Raw genomic sequence first — 16803 nt, 5'->3', positions numbered from 1 at the left:
TTAAAAACCATAAACCCATGTTTGATCTAAGATTTTGAGTTTCAAAACTTTTTGTGAGAACTTAACATATTTGAGTTGTGAAATTTGAAAGTGTTTGACAAAATTCCCAAAGAGCTATTTACAAATTATTGTGTTCATCCTTTTTATGTAATGAGCATTTTAGACATTTTACTCATTATCATTTACAGTGTTTACATATTTAGAGCGGACTATAATTTTCTAGTTTGAAGTTCTTGGACTATAAATAAAAACTCTCCTATGGGTCTCTGCCCACATCACTCCCATATTACAATAAAAAAAGGAAAAAAAAAAGGCAAGTTGTAAGTTTTTGTCCCTTTTCTTTTAGTACTTTCTCATTCCATACGATTACTAATAATTTTCCCAGCTCTACACTCACGGCAGTTATAATTCTTATTTTAAGAACATAAATTAATTAGTCAAATTTTTATATTTAGTAATTATTTTTAAATTATTGTAAAAAATAAAACGGAGAGGGAAAATAAAAAAATAGAAAACAGGATCATTTTTTCATTTTTCCTATCTTTGATTGTCTCTCTTTTTATTTTTTTGCACCTAAATTAGAAACAAAATATTTAAAATTATAACATTTTTGTTAAGAATTTAAGCAAAAGAAGAGAAAGAAAAAAAAAAGGTAGTGAATGGATGGAGACTATAAAAATAAGGAAAGGTCTAAAATCCTTTCATCACAAAGTAAAAAATGGAGGAATAAATTTCTTGAATAATAAATGCATCATAATGATTGACTGTGACTGGTGCCAACTTTAATGTTTTGTCCTCGAATTTTCTTGCACCATCCTTAGTCAATGTCAAGTTGAAGACTTGATAATATCACTTTTCATGTGTATTTATCTATTGGTGATAAAAAGGCTTATTATTTTTTGTGCTTTATAAGATGGAAAGGAAAAAATAGAAGTGGAAAGACAAAGGTGAAGAAAAAAAACATTCGTTGTTTAGTAAGAAGCAAACAAGTGGAGAGAAAAGAAAATGAGTTGATTGCAGTTTTGAACACACTCAAAGTTTAACATAGCACGTCATCGAAAATTCTGCGAATAAAATGTATTATTTTTATTTTCTTTTTTAAAAAAATTTAGTTGTAACTCATGTACCAAATGCTTAATTAACTAAAAAAGCAAGTGTCAATGTTGCCACTAGCTGCTCTTTTACTGACAAGACTTGGCTGAAACCGTTTTGACGTAGAGTGTAGATGGCAGGGCCGGTTTACCCATGGAAGGTCTTTACGACTTCAAATTTGAAGAGCTTTCATAATTTTATAATAATTATAATATAATTAATTATATTAAAAATATATAAAATTAAAATAATTAATAAAATATTAAATTATTCTTTCATGTTTAGTAAATATTTATTTCTTTTCACATTTATATTTTTATTAATTCTTAATTATTTGTCTCATTTTCTATTAAAAATATGTAAAAGTAAAAGAAAATTAATAAAATAGCATACTCTCTCTTATTTCTCTAATTATGTGCCTAATAAATATTAATTTTTTAATCAACTAAGGATTTGCATCTGCTATGATTTCTTCTAAAAAAATTGCATTTAAAATGAACATATAACCTAAATTTCATGATACACATATCAATTGTCAAAAAGAAAAAAACAATTTGATGAAAATGTTTATAATGAAATAACAAGATCTTTTGAAGAATCATTTACAATTAATTACTTCGTAAATATATTAAATCAAGTAATTTTTTCACTCTAAAGTACACAATTTGAACAATTTAAGATATATGAAAATATTTTTGATTATCTATTTAGTGATAAAAAGTTGAAGTCATTATACGATAGTTATTTAAAAGAATATATTGCCTGATCTTGAATGTTCTATAAAATATAACAACTACTTTGATATTGATAATCTAGATTTATTTTTAGAGTTAAAAAATTTAAAAGAAATTATACAAATGAAAGATAAAAGCATAAACGACATACTTAATCATATAAAAAGATTAGATTTTTTTCAAATGCATTTTGTTGCTCTTAGAATAATGTTAACAATTCTAATAAGTGTTATTTGAAGAGAAAAAAGTTTTTCAAGATTAAAATTAATAAAATCTTATTTAAAATTAATAATATTTCAAGAAAAATTAAATGAATTGACTATATTATGAATTAAAAAAGAAATATCATAAGAGCTTGATTCTAAAAATTTAATTAAAAATTTTACATCTCAAAAAGTTAAAAAAATTAAATTTTAATAATTTTTTTAAATTTCAATAAAAAACTTTATTTAAATAATTTTATTTTAAAATTTTAAAGTTATTGAGTCACCGCTAAAAGATGGTAGAGTGGATGTTATAAGTTACAATTATGTCGTTACGAAATAATTGAAGGATCATTTTCAGCATTAACGACAAAGCATGGAAAGGGAGAGAAAAAGAGAAAGGACAACTCATACGTCCCTTTCATTGCGTGGATACGATCTCTTCGACTCCCTGCTCAACTTCTTATCACTATTAACTCCACCAAAGCCTCCAACTTATCGATATCTGTCATTAAGTAAAGCTACTCCCAAATCCCAATCCATAGATCTATCAGTCTTCTTTTGTAGCTCTCAATTTCCCGACATTTTTCTCTTTAAAGGAAGGAATTTGTCCCTTGCTATTCCTTTTTTATTTTTTTTGAAATGACTAAAGTATCCTTTTGGTATTTAGAGTTTTTTACTAATATTAACTGTCAAATTCATTGCACATGAATACTTTATTATTTTTAAATATTAATTATATATAAATACAAATAGTTTTAAAATTAAAAAATGTGATGTGGAAATGATTAAATTTTTGTACTATTATTATTATATACATTATTTAATACTATTAGAATTAAGAATGGTACTGTAAAAACTCAAATTAAACTTATGTAACACCTTTATTAAAAAATTATGATAAGTAAATTTCTTTCTTATAATTTTAAATTTTAAATAAATTTTAATTTGATTTATGATAGAGTTCATTTTCTTTATATTTGTTTTTTCTTTTTTTATTCAATCCAATTAAAGGTTGTTCTACTTATTGTCTTTATTTTTTAAAATCTTTTCATTTTTAAAATTTTTTTTACATGCCTATGTTTGTCTAGTCTAAAAATTAATTTCTTTTTTCAAAATTTTTACTATTTTGCATGCTTGATTACGACTAATTATATTGTCTAATAAGCATTTTGTTTTTTCCATTTTGTTTTATTACAGGTTTTAACGTGTGTAATTAAGCTATTTATTTTTAGCCAAAGCAACTAAGCTATGAGTTTGCACTTGATATGAGGTACAGAAAGATGATCCTGCAAGGGGACCCTAGCTCTATATAATGAATCCAGAATTGTAAATCCAAAATCCATCCAAACAAAGAATTTTAAGTTTATGAATTTTTATTGGTTTAGCAATATGATTCTTGTTTGGAAAAGAGAAATTGGACTTTCAACTTGTTCTTGTGTTCTTAGGTCACCCCTTAATTGGAGGAATTGTCATTATGCATTGCAACAGTATATGACGATCGCCGGTTTGACGTGAACTTCTTTGGCCATATAAACGTTCTATAGGTTACTGGCTATCACGATGAATCATTTAGGCTCCCCTTGATAAATGCTTTTACTTTCGTTTTTTGTTTTTAAAAATTGAATGGAGAGGAGGAAACAAAATGTGAAAAATGAACTGAAAATGAAAGACAAATAACAAAAAGCAAAAATATCTACCAAATGAAACCTTTTCTTTTTTCTATTTGTTTTTTCACCAAAGATTTTTGAATATGGAAATGCTTGAGGTGGTTGGTTGTGATTTCAAAGAGCTATCTACTTGCAAAGGCGATGTTGGTGAGGAGAAAGACCTGATCTGGATGCTCCGAAAAATTAAAAAGTTAAAGTCGGTAGGTGTTTATAAGATAAACCATCTATGATAACAATACACAGGATCTTGAAACTCCTGAACTTTAAAAATGTTCACTCTCAAAACCCTTGAAATTCTTTAATTTTGGAGATAAATTTGATATATAATCTAAATTTAGGAAGATCATAGATTACCAGATACAACAATTGATAGATATGATGAATTAATAAATTGATTTTATGTACCTTTCAAAAAAAAATTTTGATTTTATGTCAACTCACACATGATGTCATTTGTGGAAATAATGAAAAAATTGACGAAGTAACAATTTTGACAGTGTTAATATTGGCTGCTGACTGATCTATGTTACTGTCAAAATCTATTTGAGTAGCTGTGTCCTTGTATTTTTGTTCTGATTCCTTGCTAAGTCGGTTTTTCATGTCAATGAGAATCTCTGACAATTATAGTTACAGATTAACAATGGCATATCGATTTTGTGATTAATAAAATTCATCTTTTTTAAAAAAAAAAACAATTTTGACGCAGACTTCAATAATTAGGATTTGAATGAAATTCTTTAAACTTTGAAAACGAATTTGGTTCTCCCCAAACTTTAGGGACCATAAGGATTTTCACTCTAATAATTATACTTTTAATTGTAATTGTGTATACTCACAATCTAATCATGTATACATGCAAATACTCATAGATCTTAGTTAATAACAAATACGTTTTTGTCGACATTTTAACATAATTGATAATTTAACATTACAACAGCAATAGTGTTGACAACAACAATAAATACCAGCTCTTACAACAACGAGGCAACAACAACAGTTGCCTTTTGCAACAGCGAAACCAAACAGGGACACAAAAAAAATAACTATTTAATTATAAAATGTTGATACCGCCGTTTATCTTTGGACCTGCGTACCCTCTAGCAAGTCCCGACGCATGACCCTCCAGGTACAGGAGGAACGCACCAGTAACCATCACAGCAGTTTTCATCGGAAAAAGGACCACATGCGCCACCTGAATGGGCGCAATCATCAGTTTTAAGGACCATGAATATGTCGGGTAAAGCAATGTTCCTAATGCTAGTCACGGAATTGATGTCGTTAGAGAAAGGCACAACCTCGTTACGAGCGGCGAATGCTGGTGGAGTTGTCGTTGCTAGAAGTACCACGTCATTGCAGCGAAGAGAAGAGGAAGCTTATTGCACTCCATTTCTTGTAGTAAATTTTAGAAAAGTCCTTACCAAATGATTTTGTTGATGAATCGCAAAACTTTGTGTCCCTTACTAATAATTTCATAAAGAAAATGTTAGCAGTTTTGCTGAGAAGATGTTATCTGTGGAAGCCTTAAGAGATGATTGCAACATTTTTCAACATTGCATGTAATAATTTATTTTTTAACATTGTATGTAGTAACTGTTTTTCAAACATAATGTTTAGTAACTTTTTTTCCAACATGAAATGAAATAATTTTTTTTTCAACACTGTGTGTAACAATATTTTCAACATAATGTGTTATAATTTTTTTTAAAAAATATGACATGCAATAATTTTTTTTGCAACATGACATGTAACAACATTTTGAACATGACATGTAATAACATTTTCTCAATATGGTGTGTAACAACTTTTTTTCAATATGACATGTAATAATTTTTTTTTACGTGTGCTTGAATATGAAGAGATTTCATTAAAAGCAATTTTATCTAAAAATCTATTCTCTTGACTAAAAACTCTTAAAATTATAAAAAAAATTAGTCACCAAAATAGACCCAACCAAAAATAAGTCACAAGAAAAAAGAAAAAGAAAAATCAGCACAAATAATTAACAACAACAAACCACACAAAAAACCAACAAGCCAAAGCTAATGCGTGTGTTTTAGGGTACTTTGAATTTCTTTTAGGGGCTTCGGGTTTCCCTATATCTAGGGGAAAAGGGGTCCAATTAGAGGGAAGATAAGAAGGAGAGGAGTTTATTCGGTCGTTTTTGAGTTTTCTCGGCAACGAAAGACAACGGCAAGGTTGCTGGTCTTGACAACTTCATATCGTGACCACCATTAATTTGCTCAATAGGGCCAAGTTCTTATGCAATAGGCTCTTAATCCCTAATCCACTACTAGCCCTCGGCTTCCACACTAATTGCCATCTAACTTTTTGAGATCTTTCTCTTATCCATGCTGCTTCCTCATAAAAAATTTGTCCTCATCTATCCCAACTATTTAAAAACCCTTTCATGCCTGGAAAATGGATAGAGAGTAGACAAGTAGAGAGTATATGATAAAACAATTGAATTCCAAATTGAAACATTAAAAAGAAAAAAAAGGAAATATAGAAGTATTAAGTATATGATAAAACCAGCCTTGCGATTACATACATTACGTAATAGTTGAGGGAATCACTCAAATCTAAATTTACATACAACCTTGGGAATGCATGCCACTCAGCCTTTCGATTGATCTAGAATTCAGTAGGATATATCACAATTGGTTCAATTTGCGTTTTAGTTCATTTTACTCCAACTAATAAGTACTTGCATTCTTTTTCATTTAAAGGACACTCGTTCCCTTTTTTTTTTTCTTCAATATGAGATTGTTTTTCACACATTATTATTATTATTGTTATTGAAAATATCCAACAAAATCAATAATTTTTATAATAAATTAACAAATTTCACAAGTATTTATCAACACAAGCAGGTCAACATATATATATATATATATTTATATATATAAATCACTGAAAAACTAAGTTGATGTAGGCCAATATCTCGTTCATTGTAATGTGATTCATACCATCATTGTAAATTAATACTAACCAATGCAATATATATATATGGGACCATCGTTGGTGAATTGTTCTTAGAATAAAAACTTGGATTTTATTATTAATAATTTTACACGATCTATGTAGTAAAGAACTATGAATTAAGGAAAAAAAATCCATCTGTCATATCCATAATCTAGTATTTTGGAAATGAAATAGAAAAGAGAAGAAAAGATTAAATGGTTGTCTTATCAGATTATTATGTAATAAAGCCTATTAATAAGTTATTCACATGATTAATTAAACACCCATAACCCACTAATGATAGTACTGTTAGAAAATTAATTTCTTTATATAACAGTAGCTAGCAGCTAGTTTTGCTTTATCAATTCAGGTTTTGATCTTATAACTTTCAAGTAATAATATTCTTTTGGATGTTCAATTTCCTTTTGCCAAAATGGAAACCTGGTTTCTCATCATCTCCGCACTTTGCATATCTGCAATCCTTAAAGCCTTCTGTAACCTTTTCTTCCCTTCCCAAAAACCTGGCCCCAAGCTTCCTCCACTAAATTTCCTATCATCGGCAACTTATTATGGCTACACAGATACCAATCCTTCTCTGATCTTGGACCGATCCTTCGAAGTGTCAATACAAAGTTTGGCCCCAGGGTAACTCTCCATATCACTTATTGTCACGCCTTAAAATCAAGGATTTAGAACATAACATACGCCGCATACTTATGAGATGAATCTCATAAACAATATTATACTTAATCAAATATAATACCTCCACAATCTTTTCGAAATTTATAATTTACAAAACCTCAAGTCTCCAAATATAATATTGAAATACAATTCTCCAAAAGATACAAATTTCTCATCTAGCAAACATCTATTTAACAAACAAAAAGCTAAACACTCATATCAAAGCTTATAATTATCCAAGAGCATATGCTAATCTTGTTAATCAAAACTCACGCCTAGCAAGTCTAACTTCCAAAAACGCAAAGATGTTGAAATTTGTAAAATGATGGGAATTAATGAAATGAGTATAACCACTCAGTAAATAACTGACATTCTTTCAGTCGGGTTAAGCATGCTCAAAATATTTAAGCCAAAATTTCTAATATTTATATAGATATCAAAATAGAATTTTAGGTAATATTGCTCAGAATCATATTATTCCAAAGTTTTAATGTAAGAAAACAAAACATGATTTCACAATAACTTTCAGATTTTATTAGTCTCCTAAATACACTACGACAACACTTAACCCTTATGGCATAAGTCAGAAATAAATTAGAAGCAACCATTGGTTACGCTGAACAGATATCACAAATATCACTATTCTATAACTGATGGAGCGGTTGAGAGATCGATCTCTAATCACAAAATACATGTTGACATGGCCAACATTTAACCCCCATTAGTAGGGTTAGAGTATAGCCATACTAAGATACAAAACAGAAACATATATTTTTATATTACCCAAATTTTACAAAATGGTGTATCCACTTTCTTAAAACATATCTCATACATATCAAAAACATAATCGTTTCAAACTAAATATTCACAAAGATAGTCATATATATATGTAAACATTGATAGAAATCACGTTGTAGATCAAAATCAAAATCATATTCCAAAATTCCGCATAAGGATCATATTTACATACATATATCAGCATGCTCACCCGATTTAACAAACCATAGGACAAAATATCATATACAAGTACAAAAATCAAATTGAGGCAAATTTTAGGGTGTGAAAACATTAAAAGGATATCAGTCACTTACTTGATTTTTTAAACCAAAACCAAAGAACTAAGAACCGAAATCGTCATGAAGCCTATTAATTCAAAGTATTCGGAATTAGAACCACACTACTAACTTATCAAAACGAACCATGACTCTTGGATGGCCATTCTTAGGTATTTAGGGTGTAAAACTTCTTTCGTTGATAGAAAATCAATTTTAATTCTTTTAATTATTTATTAATACATAAAATATTTAAAATTTAAAAACTCATAGATTATAGTACAAAATCAGTAACAATATGAGTTTGGGTGAAAATACTTTAAATACAAATCAAAATTTAGATATGAAGATTTCTAATAAATAATTTTAAAATATATTAATTCAAAAATAATTTATCAAATAAATATTTATTCATAAAACAATTTCACTAAAATTTAAATAGCTTAAATTTCTGAAGTTTCTATCAAAATAGGTTGAATATAAGTAAAGAATAATTTTTGAAATAATTAAAAATGAATTCTCATAAATTTTGAAATTTCAGATTTTTATGGCCATTTGGCTTACTTCAAACACTTATAATTCTTAACCCGAATTGTTTCCAGTGATAAACTCAAAACCAAATTGAAGCATTCATGTCACACTATAACATTAAAATTTTTTTGATGAAAAAGATTGCAAAATTCACAAGTTATAGAAGCCAAAAGTTTAAAAATCATCACAGACTTATCCAGATTTTTAGGTTTTTAGATTCAAGTAGCCAAATTTGAACCTTCAGTTCTCTTAACACAGAAAACCCCTAACTTAGCCATTGACACCAAATTAAATAGCACATTTCATACTAAAAAAATCCCTTAAAGAAAAGACTCAAAACATTAACGGAATGTAGAGTTTCGGTAACCCAATATTGGGTTATCAAAACTGTTAAAAATGAGTTTCCAGTCAATTTAAAAAATTCATATCTTCTTAATCACAAAACCAAACAAGATGTTACAAAATCTATTGGAAGGATCTTTTTAAGAACTTTTTATTGGTACCCATCATGCTACCGAAAAGTCATCGAAATAGTACCAAAATTGAAACAAAATTAATGAAACATAAAATAATTTAGAGCTTTTGTTATCAAACTATGAAAATATAACCCTAATCATACCTTAATCAGCAATCTCTTGAATACTTTTCCCTTTTCTATCTTTTTTTTTTTTTTCTAGGGTTAAGCTTTTCTGACTTCCTATTGTTTGAATCTGATGAAATAAACTGATTTAAATTTTTTGTCTTTTCTTGTAAAACATGGTAATGTAAAACTAAGCCTAACCTCCTTTATCTGTTTTTTTTTTTTAAACGTGGTACTGTCTTTAACTTCTCTCTTAAACGTGATAATGTAAACAGTTTTTCTTTAAACGTGTGATAATATAAATTGACACTAACGAAACTACTATATTTGCAAAAAGGTCCCTATCACAAAACTATTCCAAATATAAACCCAAATATTTTATAAGTAGTTTGAATAAAGAATTTCTTTGTCAAATTTACGATTTTATAAATATATTAATGTAGTTATAATTTGGGTTGGGGTATTACACCTATTATCTTGCCATCTTTGTTTCTGACCGTTCCCTTGCACACTAGGCCTTAGTTGAGAATGGTTTTGTTTTTGTTGATTGACCACCGGTACCTACCGTTGGCAAAATAAGTAGTAGCAATCAACATAGTATTGGTTCTGCTACCTATGGCCCTACTTGGCATATTTTGCGAAGAAACCTGATAGCTAAAATTCTTAATCCTTCTTGGATAAAATCTTACTCTCGAGCTCGAAAAAGGGTCTTGCAAATCCCCAAGGAGTAGCTGATCAAGTCACGGAATACCGATGATTCTATCCCAATACCGGTGATCCTATCCCTGTGGTAGACTATTTTAGACATGCCATGTTTTGCTTGTTAGCCCTTATGTGTTTTGAAGCTCACGTTGATGAAAACCATATTAGAATAGTTGAGGTTGTTCAAAGGGACTTATTATTGAATATTCATAGGTTCGATGCACTAAATTTCTAGCCAAAGGTGACAAGGATTTTGCTTTATAAGCTCTGGAAGGAGTCCTTGCAAATTCGAAAAAATCAAACGGATGTTTTCATCCCATTAATCAGAGCACGAAAAAAGTGAAGGAAGAGAGTTTGATCAGCAAGATGAAAGAGGATAAAGAAAGAGATGAAGAAGATGATTACGTTTAATCATAGGTTGATAATTTGTTGAATTTACAACTTTCTGAGGAGAAAAGGAAACTTGATGAAGGGGAAATTGTGACTTTGTGCACAGAATTTCTTAATGCTGGCGCAGATCCAACATCCACAGCGTTGCAATGGATTATGGCCAATTTGGTTAAATACCCTCTTGTTCAAGAGAAGCTATACATGGAGATTAAAGGGGTTATGGGAGATGCAGCTGAAGAGGTCAAAGAAAATGATTTGCGTAAGATGCCTTACCTAAAAGCAGTGATTTTGGAAGGTCTATGGCGTCACCCTTCTGCACATTTTCTGTTCCATGGAGTGACAGCTGTAATTTTTAATGACTTTTTAGTGCCTAGAAAGGGTTGTAGAGAATCGGAGGATTATCACGCAAAAATAACGAGAAAACAGAGGATGAAGAAAAAGATATTGAATACTGAACTGTGTATCAAATTTTCATTTACAGTTGAGTATTTATACAAGTATTTTTGAATTCAAAAGAAACTACTCTTAGCTTAGATATAGCCTTGGGGTCTACACTCAACAAACTCAGCTAACACTAACGAAATCGGAGAAAACTAACCGACCCAAACAACGGTCACAACAGAAAATCAAAGAAGATGAACAAAACGATGAGTTTACAAGTCATTTAGAATCAAGAAAGTAAAACGACAAAGACTCAGGTCGTATAGAAACTAAGAAATAAAAACATTAACACAAAACGGCTTCACTTCATGCGTTTCACAATTCTTGGTTTAATAATTCTGAAATTTTGACATTTTTAAAGGCTAAAATAATATAATATTATTTTATTCATTTTTTTTGTTTTATTAATTCCTTAAATTCTAGCCATCCATTTATTTCCAAATTTTCACCATACACTTGTCCCACATATCCATAGTTTAGATAAAATTCTCAGACTTATCCAAAGTCTTGGTGGAGTAATTTTTGAAATTTACACTTTTGCCCCCATAAAAGTCAAAAATTACATTTTTACCCCAAAATCTGAAAAATTGCCCATAGACATATTTTTCATCCCTTATATTCATACCATTCTCCAATTTGTCAAATTAGATCTAAATTCTCTCAAAATCTCAAATTTTGTCAGTGGGTGAAAAAATTACAATTTTTGCCCTTACACTCCAGAAATCACCGGAATTAAACTTTTTCACTGCCAAACCCTCAAATTATACTCCAATAAGTTAAATGAGACCAAAAAAAAATCTTTTCTCAAAATTTCCATTTTGTCCTCATGTGGCAAACGACCATTTTGCCCCTAAATAGTGAAAATTTCGGTTTAACTCCAAATTGATCCACGAACTCCGAATTACCATTTTGAGTCATCCCTGAACTGTGAAACTCTTAATTTCACCTCAAAATTCCTATTTGAACTAGTTCGAGGCTTAATCGAGTTAATGGTACCATTAGGGGCAATATCGTCTTATAACGATTCATCGAACTTCCTAAACATGCAAACATTCTATTGAGCATGTAAATGACGTCGTAATTATTTTATAGAACAGGGTTTGACATGTAAGGCCACTATCAACTGTACTGAGTCACTAGTGCTCTTGACATAGAGAGTAAGCTCTGAAAGACTTTTGCTAAACCCATGATTTCTGAAATACTCATCTATCCTTTCATGCCAGGCTCTAGGAGCATATTTGAGTCCATATAAAGCTTTGATAAGCTTGCACTACATAACTTTCAAGCTGAGAAATGTAGATATCCTCCTTCAATATTCCATATAGTAAATCTGATTTGACATCTAAATGAAATATTCTCCAGGCTTCCCTAGTTGACAAAGCTACTAGAAGTCTGATTGTATCAAGCCTAAGCACTGGTGCAAAGGTTTCAAAGAAATCAATACCATAGGTCTGTGCATATCCTTTCACCACTAATCTTGCTTTATATATGTTAACTGAGCCATCAGAATTTAACTTGGTCCAGAAAACCCATCTAACTCCAATTACATTCTGTCCACTTGGTCTGTCAACCAACTCCGAAGTTCCATTCTTCAAAATCATATTCATTTTTGAATCCATAACTTTTCTCCAGTTTTCATCAGATTGAGCTTCTGCAAAGTTAACAAGATCAACAAAAGCTAAATTACATCTTTCATAGATGTCTGCAATTGACCTAGTCCCTCTTACAGCCAAACTTTCATCCTCCAAGTCAAGTGATTCATCATCACCTCCTTGCTTCTGCTCATCTTCATCGGCAATTATAACATCATAATCTTGCACAGTTCTGCTGTCCCAATTCCATTTTTGCCCCTCATCAAACTTCACATCTTTGCTAGTAAAAATCTTTTCTAACTTCACATCAAACAGCCTATAACCTTTTGATAAATCACTGTAACCAATGAAAATAGCCAGAATAGACTTGGGATTAAGTTTTGATCTCTTTTCATCTGGTACTTTAGCATAGCAAACAGAATTTAAAACTCTCATATGAGAAACATTAGGCTTCTGTTCATACCACAGTTCATAAGCTGTTACATTTGGAAGTACCTTTGAGTAAGTCAGATTCAGAAAATAATTTGTTGTATTCATAGCTTCTGCCTAGAAAAGTTTAGGCATATTCTTCTGAAACATCAAACATCTAGCCATTTCCATTAGAGTTTTATTCTTCCTTTCTGTAACCCTATTCTGATGAGGATTATAAGCTATAGTTAGCTGATGCTTCACTCTCAATTTAGCCAGTAAGTTTTCAAACTCAATATATGTATACTCAGAACCATTGTCAGTTCTAAGTATCTTAATCCTTTTCTCAAAAAAGTTTTTTGCCCGAGCCTTAAACTTCAGAAACTTACTCAGTGCTTCTGACTTCATTTTCAAAAAATAGACCCAACTAAATTTAGTCAGATCATCTGTAAACACTATATAGTATTTACTGTGACTTAGAGAAGGTGTTCTTATAGGACCACACAAGTCTGTATGTACCAATTCAAGTTTTTGTTTTGCAAACCAGCTTCTATGCTTAGGATAGGATTTCTTGCTTTACTTTCCAAGCTGACAAATTTGACACAGCTTTTCTGTTTTGTCAAAACCAGGTAAACCTTCAAGTAATTTATTATCAGCCAACCTCATGAGTGACTTATAGTTAACATGACTTAACCTTCTGTGCCACAATTCAACAACATTATCCTCACTTACAAAAGCAACATGTTCAACATTCATCAAATTTAGAGGATAACAATTATTCTTCATTTTAACAGTCAACAATTCATCACCAGATGGATCAAAAATAGTGCATACATCATCTTTGAAAAGCAATGCATAATGTTTCTTTGCTAACTGACCAACACATAGCAAATTCTGATATGATTCAGGAACCAGATAAACATTAGTAATGTATTTTATACTTGAGAGTGTCTCAACAGTAATAGTTCCTTTCCCAAGTATTTTTCAAGAATACTCCATTCCCAATCTTGATCTAAGCTGAAAAACTTTGATCAATTTCTGAAAACAATTCCTCATTGCCAGTGAGATGATGTGAACATCCACTGTCCAATAACCAAACACTCTTCTTAATTGACTCAACTTCTAAGTTAGCCATGAACAACACTTCATCAGCTTTCTTAGTTTACTTAGCCACTGCTGCTTTTTCTTCACTGCCTTTCTTGAATTTATAGACCTTTTAAACATGACCAAGCTGATCACATAGTCTGCACTTCACATTAGGCTTGAACCAGTAGTATTTAGGAGTGTGATTAGTCTTTTTACAGTGAGTACATGGAGAGAACTTCTCCCGCTTCTTTCCTTGCTTTCCTTCACTAGAATTGCTTCCTTTGCCTTTGAGCTTCTTTGCACTCTCCTCTTTCACCTTTAAGCCTTTGGTCTTTGCAACCAAAGCATTTTCACGGGTTTCATTATTCCAGAGTGCTCTTCTCTGCTCTAAAGCAAGTAAAACACTTAACAGTTCATTAATAGTGATCTTGGTTAAATCCTTGGAGTTTTCCAGAGATGATATTTTGGCTTCAAATCTCTCTGGAATACTCATTAGGATCTTATTCACAATTCGTTTATCACTGACCTCCTCTCTCAACTGCCTAAGCTGATTCACAAGATTAATCAGATTATTAGTATACTCCTGAATGGTCTCATCCTCCTTCATCTTCATTAACTCAAATTGCTTGGAAATATTCAACACATGCATAGCTCTAGTTCTGTCATTACCTTAATATTCCTTCTTCAAACTATCCCACACTAGTTTTAGATCTTCATAATTCATGATCTTCGCAAAGATTGTCTCTGAAACTACTGATTGAAGGTAGATAAGAGCCTTATATCTTTTAGCAACCTCTTCATTGTGCTGTTTGATCTGAGCCAAGGTCGGATTGGCATGTCGTTGAACCAAAATCTCGCTTGTCTCAACCACGTCCTAGAGATTGAAAGCTTTAAGATACGATCTCATTTTAACTGCCCAAAATGGATAGTTATTTTCAAAGAAAATCGGTGGAGCTGTATCATTGAAGCTTGCTGTAACCATCTTCGATGTTGAAAGAAACAATTACAATAGCAAAGAGCAAAATCACAAGTCTCTCAAGATGAAAAGCTTTGATACCATGTAGAGAATCGGAGGATTATCAAGCAAGAATAACCAGAAAACATAGGATGAAGAAAAAGATATTGAATACTGAACTGTGTATCAAATTTTCATTTACAGCTGAGTATTTATACAAGTATTTTTGAATTCAAAAGAAACTACCCTTAGCTTAGATGTAGCCTCAGGATCTATACTCAACAAACTCAGCTAACACTAATGGAATTAGAGAAAATTAACCGAACCAGACAACAGTCACAAAAGAAAATCAAAGAAGATGAACAAAACGATGAGTTTACAAGTCGTTTAGAACCAAGAAACTAAAATGACAAAGACTCAGGTCGTATAAAAACTAAGAAAAAAAACATTAACACAAAACGGCTTTACTTTATGCGTTTCACAATTCTTGGTTTAATAATTGTGAAACGATGACGTTTTGACTTCCTACTTAAACTCCTTCAACTAGTTGTTGCTTCCTTCATAGCTCCCAGCTGCTTTTAGTGCTTTAACTTGCATCAACTAGTTTCAGATCATTCTTTCAACAAGGGTGTTATAATTTTCTTCATAGAAGAGATGGGATTGGACTCGAAGATTTGGGAATATCCCTTGGTGTTCAAATCTGAAAGGTTCATACGTGGTGAGGAAGAGGTTGACATAACAGGTAGGAAGGAGATTAAGATGATATCATTTGGGGTAGGGAGGAGGATTTGTCCTACTCATAGTTCAGCCATGCTTCATTTGGAGTTTTTTGTGGCAAATCTAGTTTGGTTTTCTGAGTGGAAGGCCAGGGATGGAGATGATGTTGATTTGTCAGAGAAGAAAGAATTAACATTTGTGATGAAAAATCCATTGCAAGCTTCCATATTTAGCAGGCTTAGGCAAGTTTGATCATTCAACAAATGCCAGTGAAATGCCAATATACTTATTTAGCTTTTGGAAATGCATCTTTTAGAGATTTTTTTTTTATGTTTCTTTGGAACTTTTGCATAGTCTTGACAAGCCATTACAGAGAAGCTGCTACAAGCCCTCTCTCCCTTCAAATCTTGTCATAGAATGCCTTACCTGAATGTCATGCCTTTGACTTCCCCATTTTTATGCTCTTTCTACTTTTCCAATGAATTTGATAGGATGTCCATATGTTGATTTAGCATATATGTATATATACATATATTGTATTGCCTATGTAAGTAGATAAAATGTGTAGTTTTCCTTTGCTTTATTTAATTATTTTGCCAACACAATTTGCTTAATACTTTTACTCAACCTATTGAAGTTGAAAACTTTATTTGATAAACTATATATACTTCTTTTTTCCAAATTTTTTTTGAAAAGTATATGCAACTTTAGAGAATAAGTCATTGCCACATTATGTATAATATAACAATAAATCAATAAAAGATACCAACACAGATAAAACATCTCTTCAAATGATGTGAAGTCTAGCTCTGAACCAAACATAAGTAACTCGTAATATTATGTAATCCTACTTTAGTTTAGGATGAAAAAAGTGATCTTGTAGATATCTCTCTCTATTTGAATTCTCAGATTCAAGGCTACATGGTCAATGGTCCTGCAATTTTTATTTTTTTTGCTGTTGATAAATTCAATGTTCTTCAAGTAATTTTAAATTAAGATTGCTTGCTT

General features: G+C 30.8%; 1 pseudogene; it reads left to right on the top strand.

Moving 5' to 3' along the window:
• The first annotated feature begins 10643 nt into the window (after positions 1-10643).
• Positions 10644-16047, top strand: LOC108662018 (cytochrome P450 89A2 pseudogene; annotated as a pseudogene).
• The last annotated feature ends 756 nt before the right edge of the window (positions 16048-16803 follow it).

The sequence above is a fragment of the Theobroma cacao genome, chromosome 5 (assembly GCF_053813885.1).
Source record: "Theobroma cacao isolate CCN51 chromosome 5, ASM5381388v1, whole genome shotgun sequence".
Taxonomy (NCBI): Eukaryota; Viridiplantae; Streptophyta; class Magnoliopsida; order Malvales; family Malvaceae; genus Theobroma; species Theobroma cacao.
This window is presented reverse-complemented; position numbering and strand designations above follow the sequence as displayed.